Genomic DNA, 19,726 nt, shown 5'->3' on the forward strand with positions numbered 1-19,726 from the left:
ACACGTGAGGCAATACTAACCTTACAACTTATCTTAGAAGAAAGATTAAGAAAAGGCAAACCTACGTTTCTAGCATTTGTAGACTTAGAGAAAGCTTTTGACAATGTTAACTGGAATACTCTCTTTCAAATTCTGAAGGTGACAGGTATAAAATACAATTTGTACAGAAATCAGATGGCAGTTATAAGAGTCGAGGGGCATGAAAGGGAAGCAGTGGTTGGGAAAGGAGTGAGACAGGGTTGTAGCCTCTCCCCGATGTTATTCAATCTGTATATTGAGCAAGCAGTAAAGGAAACAAAAGAAAAATTTGGAGTAGGTATTAAAATTCATGGAGAAGAACTAAAAACTTTGAGGTTTGCCGATGACATTGTAATTCTGTCAGAGACAGCACAGGACTTGGAAGAGCAGTTGAACGGAATGGACAGTGTCTTGAAAGGAGGATATAAGATGAATATCAACAAAAGCAAAACGAGGATAATGGAATGCAGTCAAATTAAATCGGGTGATGCTGAGGGAATTAGATTAGGAAATGAGACACTTAAAGTAGTAAAGGAGTTTTGCTATTTAGGGAGTAAAATAACTGATGATGGTCGAAGTAGAGAGGATATAAAATGTAGGCTGGCAATGGCAAGGAAATCGTTTCTGAAGAAGAGAAATTTGTTAACATCGAGTATAGATTTAAGTGTTAGGAAGTCGTTTCTGAAAGTGTTTGTATGGAGTGTAGCCATGTATGGAAGTGAAACATGGACGATAACTAGTTTGGACAAGAAGAGAATAGAAGCTTTTGAAATGTGGTGCTACAGAAGAATGCTGAAGATAAGGTGGGTAGATCACGTAACTAATGAGGAGGTATTGAATAGGATTGGGAGAAGAGAAGTTTGTGGCACAACTTGACCAGAAGAAGGGATCGGTTGGTAGGGCATGTTTTGAGGCATCAAGGGATCACAAATTTAGCATTGGAGGGCAGCATGGAGGGTAAAAATCGTAGAGGGAGACCAAGAGATGAATACACTAAGCAGATTCAGAAGGATGTAGGTTGCAGTAGGTACTGGGAGATGAAGAAGCCTGCACAGGATAGAGTAGCATGAAGAGCTGCATCAAACCAGTCTCAGGACTGAAGACCACAACAACAACAACATTGAGAAAATTTAGAGAACTGGCATTCGAGGATGGAAATGCTTCAGGAACTCGGGTGGGAGGCTCTAGAGGAAAGGAGGCATTCTTTTGATGAATCGCTACTGAGGAAATTTAGAGAACCGGCATTTGAGGCTGACTGCAGTACAGTTTTACTGTCACCAACTTATATTTCGCAGAAAGACCACAAAGATAAGATAAGAAAGATTAGGGATCGTACAGAGGCATATAGGCAGTCATTTTTCCCTCGTTCTGTTTGGGAGTGGAATAGGGAGAGAAGATGCTAGTTGTAGTACGAGGTACCCTCCACCACACACTGTATGGTGCATTGCGAAGTATGTATGTAGATGTAGATGACTATGGAATACTGCTGCCAATGTACATTTCGTATAAGAACCATGAAGATAAGATTCAAGAGATTAGGGCTTGTACAGAGGCATATAGACAATTGTTTTTCCCTCACTCTATTTATGAGTGGAACAGGAAAGGAAATGATCAGTGGTGATACAGGGAACTCTCTACCACACTTCATACAGTGGCTTGCAAGGTATGTACCTAGATGTAGATGTAGATGTCCAGTCTGGTGTTGTTGTGTTGTGTATAGTCTGTACTTGTCTAGTATTTTGTGAACAATGTAAATTGTGAGGTCTACATTATCTTCCACAGGCTTTATTGGTTGGTATATGTCAACTGGAAGCCTATAGGTTGACTTGATGTTAAGTCTTGTCAGGAGTTGTCTCACTTTCCTGTCACTGAAGCACAAAATGCAAAACCAAAACCCTTTTACTCTTCTTTTTGGTGATTTTCCTGCTTGTGGATACTTTCTGGAATTACTAGCAATGTTTTGTTGTTGTTTTAGCCATTCTCACAGAAAAAGTTCTTGTGGAAAGTTTTTGGCATCAGAGGCAGATTCCATTCAATGATCCAAGCTCTGAAGAACAACGTGCTTTTGAGCCGGGTGGTTCTACATGAAAGCATGGAAATACCAGTCTGTGTGACTGAATTTTCTGTATACAAAGGAGCTGAGACATTCACTGGGTTTTTGCTGGATGATGACAAACAAAGTCATGGTACCAAATTTTTCAGCTTCCATCATTAATTTGAAGTAGTCAGGAATGCTATTGAAGTATGACAAGATTTCTTCCTGGTTTTCATGTCAGGGTGGCCAGACAACAAATGTGTTGTCAAAATAGTAGTAAAAGCAAATTGATTTTGCAGCAGCTGTGTTGAAGGTAATATTCTCAAAAGTTTCTATGAATAGGTTAGCTACCACCCATTGCAAGTTGCAGCATGGTAGATAAGGGACCAAAACATTGCTTTATGTTGTGATGAACTGAGCACTACTGGCATCGCAGACAGTAATAAGTCTTGCAACCAAAATGCATATAATTACCACTTGAAAATGGTTACGGTTCACTCACCCAAAATCTCAAGGATATACAAACATGTGACTTGGCTGGATGCCTGGGAAGGTTTGGTCATACCTCTTTGAGACCATGCATTCATACATGTTCTAGGCTTATTTCAGTGACAGGATTATATTGTAAAGGTTCTTTGACTGATTTCCTAAAGAAAATTTTATGGCCATTAATGTGTCCATGCCTGGCATGGTGATATTTAACAGAGCTCAACCAACATACTAAACAAGACAGGCACGTGGTCACTTGCTTAGCTGTGCACACATGACACTCTAATCACACCTCTGACAGTGCTGTACAGCTGCTAACTGTAGTGCATCAGATGCACTGTCAACATCCTCCACTGCTGAGAAATTACAGTAATAAGTTCAAATTAATGAAAAATAGTGTAATTTGGAAAATTTGCTTAAATTTAGGAGCATGGTAAAATGTTAGCCCTTTTGATAGTGGACAAATCTCTCTACAAAAGCCCTCTCTTCTTCTTTAAAAATATTAGGGAGGAATAGTCCAGCATACTAAGGCAGAGTTTCTTCCATTCTCTCTTGAATGTAATTTTAGTGTTGTGTACACTTGCAATGAAGAAAGAGCATCTTTTTTCCGATAATCACATAGCTGACATTTTGTGGATAAGTACCATCTGAGAGAACATGCTTACATGGCTGCTACTTTATCTGTGGGCCAAATGGCAGCAGATGCTGCTTGTTAGACATTTTCCAAGAAAAAAAAAGAAGAAAAATTTGGTATGTATATCATGCCAAATATGAACTATATTTCACGATTTCTTCCTCCCCATGTGGTGTGGTGATCTAGCACAAATACAAATCATGGCAACCCATGATTTTGCAAGAGACAATATTTTCACCATGGGAAAGACTGACTTGTAGCTGTTAAAACAGAAATATTGGTGCTCATTATTGGGAAAATAACAGTATCATTTGGTGATCATCATTATGGATCACAATGATTCTCCAGTTACATTTTTTAGTTCATTAAATACTTCAGAGCTTCCATCACACTACTTACTTAAAGTTTAAAGTTAGAATTTTGGTTTTGACTTCAAAACTTGAGTCCAGCGAATGACCATATATTTACATCTACATTGACATCCTTACTCTGAAAACCACAATGAAGAAAATGGTAGAGGGATTGTACTATTGTAACAAGAATTAAGATTTCTTCCTGTTCCATTTGCAAATGGGACATATGAAAAATTACTAGTTAAGTGCCCATGGTAATTAGTCTAAGCTTGGCTTCATAGTTTCTACAGGACTCACTTAATACTTGTTCTTGAAATGTTGTGAGAAGGCTTTCATGGGATTGCAGACATCTGTCATCAAGGGTCTGCCAGTTTAGGTTTTCAGCATGTCTGTGACTCTCTCCTGAGGGTTAAGCAAATCTTTCACTATCCATGCTACTCTTCTTTGTGTACTTTCAGACTCCGCTGTTAAACCTATTTGAGCAATATTCTGGGATACACCACACGAATATTTGGTAAATTATCTCCTTTGTAGACTGATTGCATTTTGCCATTATCCAACATATGAAGTAAAGTCTGCCACCTCCTTCATCTACAGTGAAGTCTATATGTTCATTCCACTTCATATCCCAACAAATTTTTACATCCAATATTTATATGAGTTGATTAATTGCAAGTGAGTCATTGATATTGTAGTCAAGGGACTTTTTTATTTTGTAAAGTGCACAATTTTACATTTATGAAAATGTAACACAATTTGCCAATCTCTGCACCAGATTTTTTTTCTTTACAAAAACCTTTTTGTCTGATCATTGATATACATCAAGAATAAAAAGGGTTCAATCCAGTGCCCTGAGGTATGCCTAAAGATAGTTATTATTGTTCTTAATGTTCCCCTCATGAACCATGGACCTTGCTGTTGGTGGGGAGGCTTGCGTGCCTCAGCGATACAGATAGCCGTACCGTAGGTGCAACCACAACGGAGGGGTATCTGTTGAGAGGCCAGACAAATGTGTGGTTCCTGAAGACGGGCAGCAGCCTTTTCAGTAGTTGCAGGGGCAACAGCCTGGATGATTGACTGATCTGGCCTTGTAACAATAACCAAAACGGCCTTGCTGTGCTAGTACTGCGAACGGCTGAAAGCAAGGGGAAACTACAGCCGTAATTTTTCCTGAGGGCATGCAGCTTTACTGTATGATTAAACGATGATGGCGTCCTCTTGGGTAAAATATTCCAGAGGTAAAATAGTCCCCCATTCGGATCTCCGGGCGGGGACTACTCAAGAGGATGTCATTATCAGGAGAAAGAAAACTGGCGTTCTACGGATTGGAGCGTGGAATGTCAGATTCCTTAATCGGGCAGGTAGGTTAGAAAATTTAAAAAGGGAAATGGATAGGTTGACGTTAGATATAGTGGGAATTAGTGAAATGAATTAGTGAAGTTTGGTGGCAGGAGGAACAAGACTTCTGGTCAGGTGACTACAGGTTTATTAACACAAAATCAAATAGGGGTAATGCAGGAGTAGGTTTAATAATGAATAGGAAAATAGGAATGTGGGTAAGCTACTACAAATAGCATTGTTGTTGTTGTGGTCTTCATTCCTGAGACTGGTTTGATGCAGCTCTCCATGCTACTCTATCCTGTGCAAGCTTCTTCATCTCCCAGTACCTACTGCAACCTACATCCTTCTGAATCTGCTTAGTGTATTCTTCTCTTGGTCTCCCCCTATGATTTTTACCCTCCACGCTGCCCTCCAATACTAAATTGGTGATCCCTTGATGCCTCAGAACATGTCCTACCAACCGATCCCTTCTTCTGGTCAAGTTGTGCCACAAACTTCTCTTCTCCCCAATCCTATTCAATACTTCCTCATTAGTTATGTGATCTACCCATCTAATCTTCAGCATTCTTCTGTAGCACCACATTTCAAAAGCTTCTATTCTCTTCTTGTCCAAACTATTTACCATCCATGTTTCACTTCCATACATGGCTACACTCCATACAAATACTTTCAGAAATAACTTCCTGACACTTAAATCTGTACTCGATGTTAACAAATTTCTCTTCTTCAGAAACGCTTTCCTTGCCATTGCCAGTCTACATTTTATATCCTCTCTACTTCGACCATCATCAGTTATTTTGCTCCCCAAATAGCAAAACTCCTTTACTACTTTAAGTGTCTCATTTCCTAATCTAATACCCTCAGCATCACCCGACTTAACTCGACTACATTCCATTATCCTCGTTTTGCTTATGTTGATGTTCATCTTACACCCTCCCTTCAGGACACCATCCATTCCGTTCAACTGCTCTTCCAAGTCCTTTGCTGTCTCTGACAGAATTACAATGTCATCGGCGAACCTCGAAGTTTTTATTTCTTCTCCATGAATTTTAATACCTACTCCAAATTTTTCTTTTGTTTCCTTTACTGCTTGCTCAATATAGAGACTGAATAACATCGGGGAGAGGCTACAACCCTGTCTTACTCCCATCCCAACCACTGCTTCCCTTTCATGTCCCTCAACTCTTATAACTGCCATCTGGTTTCTGTACAAGTTGTAAATAGCCTTTCGCTCCCTGTTTTTTACCCCTGCCACCTTTAGAATTTGAAAGAGAGTATTCCAGTCAACATTGTCAAAAGCTTTCTCTAAGTCTACAAATGCTAGAAACGTAGGTTTGCCTTTCCTTAATCTTTCTTCTAAGATAAGTCGTAAGGTCAGTATTGCCTCACGTGTTCCAGTATTTCTACGGAATCCAAACTGATCTTCCCCGAGGTCAGCTTCTACTAGTTTTTCCATTCGTCTGTAAAGAATTCGTGTTAGTACTTTGCAGCTGTGGCTTATTAAACTGATGGTTCGGTAATTTTCACATCTGTCAACACCTGCTTTCTTTGGGATTGGAATTATTATATTCTTCTTGAAGACTGAGGGTATTTCGCCTGTTTCATACATCTTGCTCACCAGATGGTAGAGTTTTGTCAGGACTGGCTCTCCCAAGGCCGTCAGTAGTTCCAATGGAATTTTGTCTACTCCGGGGGCCTTGTTTCGACTCAGGTTCTTCAGTGCTCTGTCAAACTCTTCACGCAGTATCGTATCTCCCATTTCATCTTCATCTACATCCTCTTCCATTTCCATAATATTGTCCTCAAGTGCATCACCCTTGTATAGACCCTCTATATACTCCTTCCACCTTTCTGCTTTCCCTTCTTTGCTTAGAACTGGGTTTCCATCTGAGCTCTTGATGTTCATACATGTGGTTCTCTTATCTCCAAAGGTCTCTTTAATTTTCCTGTAGGCAGTATCTATCTTACCCGTAGTGAGATAAGCATAGTGAACACATTATTGTGGCCAAGATAGATACAAAGCCGACACCTACTACAGCAGTACAAGTTTATATGCCAACTAGCTCTGCAGATGATGAAGAAATTGAAGAAATGTATGATGAAATAAAAGAAATTATTCAGATTGTGAAGGGAGACGAAAATTTAATAGTCATGGGTGACTGGAATTCGAGTGCAGGAAGAGGGAGAGAGTGAAACATAGTAGGTGAATATGGATTGGGGCTAAGAAATGAAAGAGGAAGCCGCCTGGTAGAATTTTGCACACAGCACAACATAATCATAGCTAACACTTGGTTTAAGAATCATGAAAGAAGGTTGTATACATGGAAGATCCCTGGAGATACTAAAAGCTATCAGATAGATTATATAATGGTAAGACAGAGATTTAGGAACCAGGTTTTAAATTGTAAAACATTTCCAGGGGCAGATGTGGACTCTGACCACAATCTATTGGTTATGACCTGTAGATTAAAACTGAAGAAACTGCAAAAAGGTGGGAATTTAAGGAGATGGGACCTGCATAAACTGAAAGAACCAGAGGTTGTACAGAGTTTCAGGGAGAGCATAAGGGAACAATTTACAGGAATGGGGGAAAGAAATACAGTAGAAGAAGAATGGGCAGCTCTGAGGGATGAAGTAGCGAAGGCAGCAGAGGATCAAGTAGGTAAAAAGATGAGGGCTAGTAGAAATCCTTGGGTAACACAAGAAATATTGAATTTAATTGATGAAAGGAGAAAATATAAAAATGCAGTAAATGAAGCAGGCAAAAAGGAATACAAACGTCTCAAAAATGAGATCGACAGGAAGTGCAAAATGGCTAAGCAGGGATGGCTAGAGGACAAATGTAAGGATGTAGAGGCTTATCTCACTAGGGGTAAGATAGATACTGCCTACAGGAAAATTAAAGAGACCTTTGGAGATAAGAGAACCAATTGTATGAATATCAAGAGCTCAGATGGAAACCCAGTTCTAAACAAAGAAGGGAACACAGAAACGTGGAAGGAGTATATAGAGGGTCTATACAAGGGCGATGTACTTGGGGACAATATTATGGAAATGGAAGAGGATGTAGATGAAGATGAAATGGGAGATATGATACTGTGTGAAGAGTTTGACAGAGCACTGAAAGACCTGAGTCGAAACAAGGCCCCGAGAGTAGACAACATTCCATTGGAACTATTGACAGCCTTGGGAGAGCCAGTCCTGACAAAACTCTACCATCTGGTGAGCAAGATGTATGAAACAGGCGAAATACCCTCAGACTTCAAGAAGAATATAATAATTCCAATCCCAAAGAAAGCAGATGTTGACAGATGTGAAAATTACCGAACTATCAGTTTAATAAGCCACAGCTGCAAAATACTAACACGAATTCTTTAGAGTCGAATGGAAAAACTAGTAGAAACCAACCTCGGGGAAGATCAGTTTGGATTCCGTAGAAACACTGGAACACGTGAGGCAATACTGACCTTACGACTTATCTTAGAAGAAAGATTAAGGAAAGGCAAACCTACATTTCTAGCATTTGTAGACTTAGAGAAAGCTTTTGACAATGTTGACTGGAATACTCTCTTTCAAATTCTAAAGGTGGCAGGGGTAAAATACAGGGAGCGAAAGGCTATTTACAATTTGTACAGAAACCAGATGGCAGTTATAAGAGTCGAGGGACATGAAAGGGAAGCAGTGGTTGGGAAGGGAGTAAGACAGGGTTGTAGCCTCTCCCCGATGTTGTTCAATCTGTATATTGAGCAAGCAGTAAAGGAAACAAAAGAAAAATTCGGAGTAGGTATTAAAATTCATGGAGAAGAAATAAAAACTTTGAGGTTCGCCGATGACATTGTAATTCTATCAGAGACAGCAAAGCACTTGGAAGAGCAGTTGAATGGAATGGACAGTGTCTTGAAAGGAGGATATAAGATGAACATCAACAAAAGCAAAACAAGGATAATGGAATGTAGTCTAATTAAGTCGGGTGATGCTGAGGGAATTAGATTAGGAAATGAGACACTTAAAGTAGTAAAGGAGTTTTGCTATTTGGGGAGCAAAATAACTGATGATGGTCGAAGTAGAGAGGATATAAAATGTAGACTGGCAATGGCAAGGAAAGTGTTTCTAAAGAAGAGAAATTTGTTAACATCGAGTATAGATTTAAGTGTCAGGAAGTCATTTCTGAAAGTATTTGTATGGAGTGTAGCCATGTATGGAAGTGAAACATGGACGATAAATAGTTTGGACAAGAAGAGAATAGAAGCTTTCGAAATGTGGTGCTACAGAAGAATGCTGAAGATTAGATGGGTAGATCACATAACTAATGAGGAAGTATTGAATAGGATTGGGGAGAAGAGAAGTTTGTGGCACAACTTGACCAGAAGAAGGGATCGGTTGGTAGGACATGTTCTGAGGCATCAAGGGATCACCAATTTAGTATTGGAGGGCAGCGTGGAGGGTAAAAATCATAGAGGGAGACCAAGAGATGAATACACTAGGCAGATTCAGAAGGATGTAGGTTGCAGTAGGTACTGGGAGATGAAGAAGCTTGCACTGGATAGAGTAGCATGGAGAGCTGCATCAAACCAGTCTCAGGACTGAAGACCACAACAACAACAATGTAAAGTTCAAGCTCTATAATAATATATGCATAAATATTAAATAGGCACATATAGCTGCGATTTGACATATCAGTTCTTCTCATTTCCGATCGTGTGTACTTTTCATGGTAAACGCATTGCTTTGCTACAATGATTATATGACATAAGAGTAGGTGAAGAGCCCAGAACTCAGTTACAACAGCTTGTCACAAGGCCATTTCTACACACTTATCTCTGATGTCAGTTATAAAGATTATCTGTGTGTACATGTTGTGAGAATTTGTTGCTCACTGAACATGACATACAAATACAGCAGTATTACTAGGCAAGCAGGGTGAAAAAGAATGGTAAATCATGGAAACATGTCATGATAGAACATTCAGATTTGAATAGTTACTTTATTGGAACATTAACAAGGCACAATCAGTTGCACGATCTTGCAGAAATGTATATGAACAAAAGAACCTTGTGCCAATTGGTATACCACATCATGCCATGAGTACCCAACATCTCTCGGAAAGATCAGTTAATATAGTCTCTTTAGGCAACATGAAACAACATTATTAATATTCTTGTGGTACAGCAAAGGTGGCTAATTTAATACAAGGATGAAAAACTTTGCAATACACAGTTAATTGGACTTACATGGGTAATGTGAGCATATCTAATCTGACAAAAATGATCAAGGCAAAATACATACGAATTAAGAATGTAGTGACTAATCCAGTACAATATCCAAAGAAATTGCAAAGTTCAATAATGAACTTGTGGTCTGTTGAGAAAACTAATCTAACAACATTTGGATTTCATCCTTGACCACATGCGTGGCACCAAAATAGGTCACGTAAATGATGACTAACTGAAAACCTCAGCTGCCGACAGGTGTTGTTGACATACCTTGATGTGGACAGATGAAAATGTGTGCCCCGACCGGGACTCGAACCCAGGATCTCCTGCTTACATGGCAGATGCTCTATCCATCTGAGCCACCGAGGACACAGATGAATAGCGCGACTGCAGGGACTTATCCCCTGCATGATTCCCGTGAGACTCACATTCCCAACCGTCCACAATTCTACGTATGTTTTGTACCTTATAGACATTTGCCCAACCACTCATTACTCATGCATGCTTTGGCGATTCCCGTAAGAGTTTGGAAAATCCGTGTGTGCATTTGCACAGACGAAGGTCAATGGCTTGGTAGCCTTTAACTATATTTACAAAGACAGTAACTTGTTCTCGAAAGAACAGTTACTGTTGATGACCGTGCAGCTTTTCCCTGGAATAAATGATGACTAACTGAAAACCTCAGCTGCCGACAGGTGTTGTTGATATACCTCAATATGGACAGCTGAAAATGTGTGCCCCGACCGGGACTCGAACCCGGGATCTCCTGCTCCACATCAAGGTATATCAACAACACCTGTCGGTAGCTGAGGTTTTCAGTTATTCATCATTTATTCCAGGAAAAAGCAGCACGGTCATCAACAGTAACTGTTCTTTTGAGAATAAGTTACTGTCTTCGTATACATGCTTATGGACTACCCAGCCATTGACCTTTGTCTGTGCGAAAGTGCACAGGTTGCCCAAACTCTTACGGGAATCGCCAAAGCGTGCGTGAGTAATGAGTGGTTGGGCAAATGTCTATAAGGTACAATACATACGTAGAATTGTGGGCAGTTGGGAATGTGAGTCTCACGGGAAGCGTGCAAGGGATAAGTCCCTGCAGTCGCGCTATTCGTCTGTGTCCTCAGTGGCTCAGATGGATAGAGCATCTGCCATGTAAGCTGGAGATCCCGGGTTCGAGTCCCGGTCGGGGCACACATTTTCAGCTGTCCACATCGAGGTATATCAACAACACCTGTCGGCAGCTGAGGTTTTCAGTTAGTCACCATTTATTACAGGGAAAAGCTGCACGGTCATCAACAGTAACTGTTCTTTCGAGAACAAGTTACTGTCTTCGTATACAGGTTACGTAGTTGACAATGGGGTTAGATCACACTGAACTTGCTATATCAAAATGGGCTCTGTCAAGCAGATGTTCCACAGTCAGAAAGGCCAAGGTGAGGTGGTGCTGAGTCATTTATGTCCCAAAACATTGTGTCAGTCCTATACCAATTAGTTCTCCATGGGTGTCAAGGGAAGCTTGCAATATTGTTTGCTTAATAGGCACATAAAACCAAATCACCTTTGATGTTTACACAGGTCATGCACCTATTTTATTGCACTATGGCAATCCATTAACTTCTGATAAATTAATAATTTAAACACACAAGGAACTTTTAATCACTGTGCTGATCATGTAGACAGCTTGGCAGCAGTGTGGGAAGTGTTGGGAGTTCAGAGTGGTTCCTGTAGCATGCTTTTTGGGTAAAACCCAGGTACTGTGGCAAAGAAGCATGTGGAAGAGAAAACTCTTGTCCTAGAATGCTACAGCTCATGCTGTGGTTTTTGCTGGGCTGCGCATTGTCTGCTATAACATGAGATTATCTGCAAGGGCAGCCAGGTGGTGGACACAAACACGTAGTAGTGCATTGCCACAATGTCTTAGGTAACACTTCTTCCACCTTGTTAAGAAAGAATCTTTATAAAACTGTTCATTATTGGGGACATTAATTGCATTTCGTATTTCATTTTAGACAGACAAAGTATACATGTTTCTATGGGAGTATACTCAAACACTTAAGTGCACACAGTCAGGAGTACAGTTGGTTGAAATAGGTACAATTGCAGAGAGTAATATAAATAAAAACTTAGCTTCACATGTTATAGTACCACAGATTCAGACATCTACATCTATATCTATACTCTGCAAGCTACCTTATGGTGTGTAGTAGAGGGCACCTCTTATATCTCTGTCATTTTCCACTCATCCCTCTTTCATTCATGAACAGTGTGTAGGGAAAAACAATTGTTGGTTGGCCTGCATACACTACATCTACATCTACATCTACATATATACTCCACTAGCCACCAAGCGGTGTGTGGCGGAGGGCACAATTCGCGCCAAAGTGATATTTCCCCCCCTCTGTTCCACTCGCAGATTGCGCGAGCGAAAAATGGCTGTCTGAACACATCAGTACGAGATCTTATTTCCATTATCTTTGAATGATGATCATTACGCAAATTGAAAGTTGGTGGTAATAATATATGCTCTACATCCTCAGTGAAGATTGGATTTTGGAATTTAGAGAGCAGACCCTCCTGTTTAGCGCATCGTCTATCTGCAAGTGTGTCCCATTTCAAACTTTCTATGAGATTTGTAATGCTCTCACAATGGCTAAATGTACCAGTCACAAATCTTGCAGCTCTTCTTTGGACCTTCTCAATCTCTTCAACCAGACCCAACTGGTAAGGGTCCCATACAGATGAACAATACTCTAAGACTGGATGAACTAACGTATTGTAACCTATTTCCTTTGTTGAAGGACTGCATCACTTCAGGATTCTACCAATAAACCGCAATCTAGAGTTCACCTTACCCATTATTTGTGTAATCTGATCATTCCATTTGAGATCATTTCGAATAGTCACACCCAGATACTTTATTGATGTTACCGCTTCCAAAGACTGATCATTTATTTTGTACTCATACATTAATGGGGATTTTCGCCTTGTTATACGCAGTAGATTACACTTACTAATACTGAGAGATAACTGCCAGTCATTACACCACACATTTATTTTCTGCAAATCCTCATTGATTTGTTCACAACTTTCGTGTGATACTACTTTCCTGTAGACTACAGCATCATTGGCAAAACAGTCTAAGGCCGCTATCAATACCATCAGACAGATTGTTTATGTAAATTGTTAAAAGCAGAGGACCTATTATGCTGCCTGGGGCACACCTGAAGTTACTCTTGTTTTTGTTGAAGTTACCCCGTTCAGGACGACATACTGCTCCCTGTCTGTTAGAAAACTTTCTATCCAACTGCATATGTCATCGGGTAGACCAAAAGCGTGCACTTTTTGTAGCAAGCGACAGTGCAGAACTGAGTAGAAAACCTTTCAAAAGTCGAGAAATATACCATAAACCTGGAAGCCAGTATCTAGACCCTGTTGTATATCGTGCACAAAGAGGGCCAGCTGTGTCTCGCATGACCGCTGTTTCCTAAAATCGGTTTCCTGGTTTCTGCAGATGAGCTTCTCAGAGTTTAGAAAGGTCTTTATGTCTGAACACAAAATATGTTCCACGATTCTACAACAAATCGATGTCAGTGAAATTGGCCGGTAATTACGTGCATCCGATTTTCTACCCTTTTTATAGATTGCTACGACCTGGACCTTCTTCCAGTCTCGTGGAACTTTCTGCCATTCCAGTGATCTCTGATAGATGATGGATAAGAATGGTGCTATATTTGTAGCATAGTCAGCATAAAATCTTATGGTGATACCGTCTGGGCCAGATGCCTTTTTGGCGTCTAAGGATCTTAACTGTTTTACAATCCCAGATATACTAAACACTACGTCAGCCACCCTTTCGTTTGTTCATAATTGAAAGGGGGAATGGTGCTGCAGTCCTCTATCATAAATGAGTTTTTGAAAGCTAGGCTTAGAATTTTGGCCTTCTGTTTATCATCATCAGTTACATTACCTGTACTGTCAGCAAGAGAAGGTATCGAATTATTTGTAGCGTTCATAGATTTTACTTATGACCAAAAGTTTTTGGGGTTATTTTTAAAATCTGCAGATGAAATATTGCTTTCAAATTCATTAAAAGAGTCTCTCAGTGTCCTTCTGACAGCTGCTTTCATTTCGCATAATTTCTGTTTGTCAGCGGGACAGTGACTACGTTTAAAACGACTGTGCAAAATTCTCCGCTTTCTCAGCAACGTCCTAATATGTTTGTTGTACCGAGGTGGATCCTTTCCCTCCTCTATACTTTTGCTAGGCACATATTTCTCTAGCACGTGGTGAACAATATCTTTAAATTCCGGCCAAAGATGCTCTATATCTTTGTGTCCCGTGGTGAATGCTCGGAGCTGACTGTGAAGATATTCATTAATGACACTTTTATTTGCTTTCCCAAACAAGAAAACATTACGCTGTGTCCCCCCCCCCCCCCCCCCCGACATAGAAGCCACAATGACATTACGGTCACTAATACCTTCTTCTAGATTAACATCCTCAAAAATATCAGGTCTGTTTGTCACCAAGATATCTAATATGTTCCCATCTTGAGTTGGTTTTCTAGCCAATTGCTCAAGGTTGTATGTCAGAAGTATCCAGACACCCCATGTAATGCAGTGTAATGCAGAACTGACCACTAGATGTTATTAGTGACTGATACACCAGTATAAAAGAAGTCAGAGAGTATCATGTTAACAGCAAAGAAGCAGTAACAGCAGAACTGCTCGACCAGGAGAGCTCAGGGGCTTCAAACAAGGACTAGTCATTGGATGTCACCTGAGTAACAAATCCATCAGACACATTTCAAACCTTCTAAAGCTGCCAAAGTTGATTATTAGTGATTTGACTGTGAAGTGGAAATATGAAGAGACAACCACAGCTAAACCAAGGCCAGGAAGACCCAGTGGCAGACACAGAAAAACCTCAAGGAGGGGATGCTAAAGTTATCTTGAGCTACCTTTACTTTTACCATAATAAAACATAATCAAGTCACATGCAAAGTTTAAGAAAGTTTTATTTATACAAGACATTGCCATCTTATGGTATAAAAAAGTTACAATTGTGGTTCTCTTCCCTTAAATTGTGAATTTGCACTGAAAAATGCAACACTAGTACACTTAGCACTAAAACACATATGGTCACACTTCATGTATTTATAATATCACTAACAACAACACTGACTAAAGTATGTGGTAATAGCCAATAGTCACAGCTGTTCACTTTTTATCACTTCCAAGTTATCGTGACGATTGTAGCTTTCAAACTGACTACCTGGCAGCGACTCTGCTTCCCTTATATTTGTGGCTCAGTTGTTTCAGTAACATTTTCTCCCAGAATGTTCACTTCCAGACTTTTATGGAGTGTGAACAAATACCTACAGTGAAAGCGTCAAGCCAATATGTACCTTACAACCTATAATATAAGAGCTAGTTTCCAATGATGACATCATCTGGCAATTTATGTGTGTGGAACTTTCATTGTCAATTCTGTTCCTTTCTAGAGCATTTGATAGAGGGTCTATGTAGTAAGTATGAGTTTTTAGGAATCATCTCGAAAGTCACTATTACCGGAGATACACGCATCGATGGGTTCCTGTACCTAACTCGTATTACGAGTTACGTATCGGAAACTATTGTTATGTTATTATTAAAAATATTGTTATGAGTCTCATAAAAATATTTTTACTGAGAAATTAGTATGAATTACTATTATTAATACTTCACAATCAACTGATCACTCTCACTCTTGGCGAATCTACACACTTGCACTTGCTATATCTAGGACTTTTTACTAATTCATTCTTCAGATCTAATATTTCTGCTTCTGAATGTAAACTAGCTTCCTATTTGGTGAATAGTCCATATTTATAATGCTATGTATCGAAGGTTCTCTGTACGAGGTTCTCTGTACAAGAATATTCGTGACTTTTCTCAAACAAATACCAGACGGAAAACGTATAGAGATCACTAGAATGATTGCTACTTTTTCCTAGGTATGTGTTAGCTATCTATGTGCCGAGTAGTCCAGCTAGCACAATGACTATGAATAGGGAGTTAAAAGGACTGGGGTATGGTTGAACAGCTCCCCATAGGCCACACGTTTCCATAGTCACTGCTAAGTGGCACTTGAGATGATGTAAAGAGTGACACCATTGGATAGTGTATGACGAAATGAGTGATTGGGAGTGATAAATCTTGCTATATCCTTTGGCAATCCAATGACAGTGCACCCTGTCATAAACCAGCATCTGTGAGGCAATGGTCTGTGGACAATAACGTTTCTGGAATGGACTGGCCTGCCCAGAACCCTGACTTGGACCCAAAGGAACACTTTTGGGATAAGTTAAAACATTGACTTCACAACCAGCATCCAATATCACTGCCCTCTCTGGTTTTGGCTCTTGAGGAAGAATGTACTGCCATTCCTTTACAGACTTTCAGACACCTCACTGAAAGTGTTCCCAACAGAGTTCAAGCCATCATAAAGATGAAGGGTTGACACACTCCATAATAATTACCACTAATAAGTGTCTAGATACTGTGATCAAATGATTTATGAGTTCTAATTTCTCTACCTTTTTTGTTGCAATCGTATTTTAAAAGATATGTGGAGGGAAGTAACATGTTATACAATTGTTCTTGGTATATACTCTCTCAGAATTTTAACTGTAAACCTGCCCATGATACATACCACCTTTATTGTAGGATCTGACACTGAAGTTTGTTGAGCATCTCTGTAAACAGGATGGGAGTTTCACTCTGCAGTGGAGTGTGAGCTGATATGAAACTTCCTGGCAGATTAAAACTGTGAGCCGGACCAAGACTCAAACTCGGGACCTTTGCCTTTCGCGGGTGAGTGCTCTACCAACTGAGCTACCCAAGCACAACTCACAACCCGCCCTCACAGCTTCAAATCTGCCAGTACCTTGTCTCCTACCTTCAAAACTTCACAGAAGCTTTTCTGCGAACCTTGCAGAACTAGCACTCCTGGAGAAAATTATATAGCAGAGACATGGCTTAGCCAGAGCCTGGGGGATGTTTCCAGAATGAGATTTTCACTCTGCAGCAGAGTGTGCACTGATATGAAACTTCCTGGCAGATTAAAACTGTGTGCCAGACCGAGACTTGAACTCAGGATCTTTACCTTTCGCAGGCAAGTGCTCTAGAGCACTTGCCCATGAAAGGCAAAGGTCCCAAGTTTGAGTGTCGGTCCAGCACACAGTTTTAATCTGCCAGGAAGTTTCATCTCTGTAAAGCTCTCACACTTGGTAAAGTAGCCCATGATGAAACATACTGATCTTTGTTGGATCATCTCTAGCTCTTCTATTAATATAGTCTGGTAATGGTACCAGACTTTATGAGCAATACTCATGACTCAGTCAAATGAGTTTGATAGCCCATTTTAAAGCAAACTTGTCATCTCCTGCTTTATGCCACTGTATCAAGCTTACATAATTAAATATTAATCTGGGGCTTCATACTACAGAGTCTAACATTATATTGTTGTTGTTGTTGTGGCCTTCAGTCTGAGAATGGTTTGATGCAGCTCTCCATGCAAGCCTCCTCATCTCTGAGTAACTACTGCAACCTACATCCTTCTGAATCTGCTTAGTGTATTCATCTGTTGGTCTCCCTTTTGATTTTTACCCCTCACACTTCCCTCCACTACTAAACTGGTGATCCCTTTATGTCTCAGAATATGTCCTACCAACCAATCCCTTCTTCTAGTCAGGTTGTGCCACAAATTTCTTTTCTCCCGAATTCTATTCAGTACCTTCTCATTAGCCATGTGAGGAACCCATCTAATCTTCAGCATTCTTTTGTAACACCACATTTCTATTCTCTTCTTGTCCATCATCCATCTTGTTTATCATCCATGTTTCACTTCCATACATGGGTACACTCCATCCAAATTCTTTCAGAAAAGACTTCCTGATGTTTACATCTATACTCAATGTTAACAAATTTCTCTTCTTCAAAAACCCATGTCTTGCCATTGCCAGTCTACATTTTATATCCTCTCTATTTCAACCATCATCAGTTATTTTGCTGATCAAATAGCAAAATGCATCTACTGCTTTTAGTGTCTCATGTCCTAAATAGTTACCACACTGTCACCTGATGTAATTTGACTACATTCCATTACTGTTGTTTTGCTTTTGTTAATTTTCACATTATATCCTTCTTTCAAGACACTGTCCATTCTGTTCAGCTGCTCTTTCAAGTCTATTGCTGTCTCTATCAGAATTACCATGTCATTGGCAAACCTCAAAGTTTTTATTTGTTCTCACTGATCATTAATTCCTCCTCCAAACTTTTCTTTGGTTTCCTTCGTTATTTGCTCAATGTACTGACTGAATAACATTAGAGATAAGCTATGACCCTATCTCATTTCCTTCTCAACTGCTGCTTCCCTTTCATGCCCCCTTGACTCTTGTAACTGCCATCTGGTTTCTGTACAAATTGCAAATATTTTTTTGATTCCTGTATTTTACCCCTGCCACCTTTAGAATTTAAAAGTGAGTATTCCAGTCAACATTGTCTAAACCTTTTTCTATGCTATAAACATAGCTTTGCTATTCCTTAACCTGTCTTCTCTGAGACGTCATAAGGTCAATATTGCCTCATGTATTCCATAAATTTCTCCAGAATCCAAACTGATCTTCCCAGAAGTTGACTTCTACTAGTTTTTCTATTCTTCTGTAAAGAATTTGTATTAGTATCTGTGGCTTATTAAACTTATAGTTTGGCAATTTTCACACCTGTCAGCACCTGCATGATATATGCTTTTTATTTCTGCATCAAATAGTACTGCTTGTCCCCTGAAGAAGAGAAATTACTTTTAGGACATTATTCATTCCTTTCCATTTTGTCCTTTTTTATGTTGCTTAATTCTCTTATTTGTCTAAATTATAGTTTCCTTTTTTATCTCTCCTCTGCACTGAATAGGCCAAATTAGGTTGAGAAAGGTTACATTATTTCACACTCAAGTAATAATATTTCCTTACATATTTACAAAGATATTAACAAAATTTGTTGTTTTCTATTGTAAATTTGGTATGCACGTCCTACAAAAAATGCAGTGTGTAAGTGATTCAGAATGCCTAAGCCATATTACATGGTTCTATATTCCATTTTTGTTTTTTAAATAATCTAACAGGTAAGTTTGATTTCTTATTATGGGATGGGCAAAATTTAACTAATGTCAGGAATGTGTTTGATATTTTGTGACAATTTAATCTAAACAGCAAACAGTTTATGAGTTTTTTTAATGAATCTGAATACTAGAAAACATTACTCAAGGAACAACAACCTCCTGAAAAGTTTGACATAATTGCCTGGTCAGTTAGTTGCCCAAGTGGCAAATAAATAATTACCATGCCACAAAATTACAGATCTGCATCTTTTTTCTTTCACCCTACCTGTTATGAATGAATTTAAGCTTAGAGTCTAGCATGTCGAAGTTCAGTTCTTATGGTTATTTCTAAATGGAGTGTTACTGGGACATTTGGATCCTCAGTTTTTAATTGCTTCAGATGTGCCTTTTTTCAGTCTCTGTAGGCATTAAAACTCATTGCAAGTCACTCATTTTTGCACACTTACTGGTGATTTGCACTCTTCTGCTGTTTAATGACAGT

General features: G+C 39.5%; 1 protein-coding gene and 1 non-coding gene across 2 annotated transcripts in view; one reads left to right on the forward strand and one right to left on the reverse strand.

Annotated features, from left to right (window-relative positions):
- The window catches only part of LOC124722003 (histidine ammonia-lyase-like), a 233,334-nt gene that overhangs the window by 188,193 nt on the left and 25,415 nt on the right, over positions 1–19,726 (forward strand). The window lies entirely within an intron of this gene.
- Positions 10,379–10,452, reverse strand: Trnat-ugu. Its single transcript has one exon. It is a non-coding gene; the product is annotated as a tRNA-Thr (tRNA).

Source organism: Schistocerca piceifrons, chromosome X, assembly GCF_021461385.2.
Source record: "Schistocerca piceifrons isolate TAMUIC-IGC-003096 chromosome X, iqSchPice1.1, whole genome shotgun sequence".
NCBI classification, from domain to species: Eukaryota; Metazoa; Arthropoda; class Insecta; order Orthoptera; family Acrididae; genus Schistocerca; species Schistocerca piceifrons.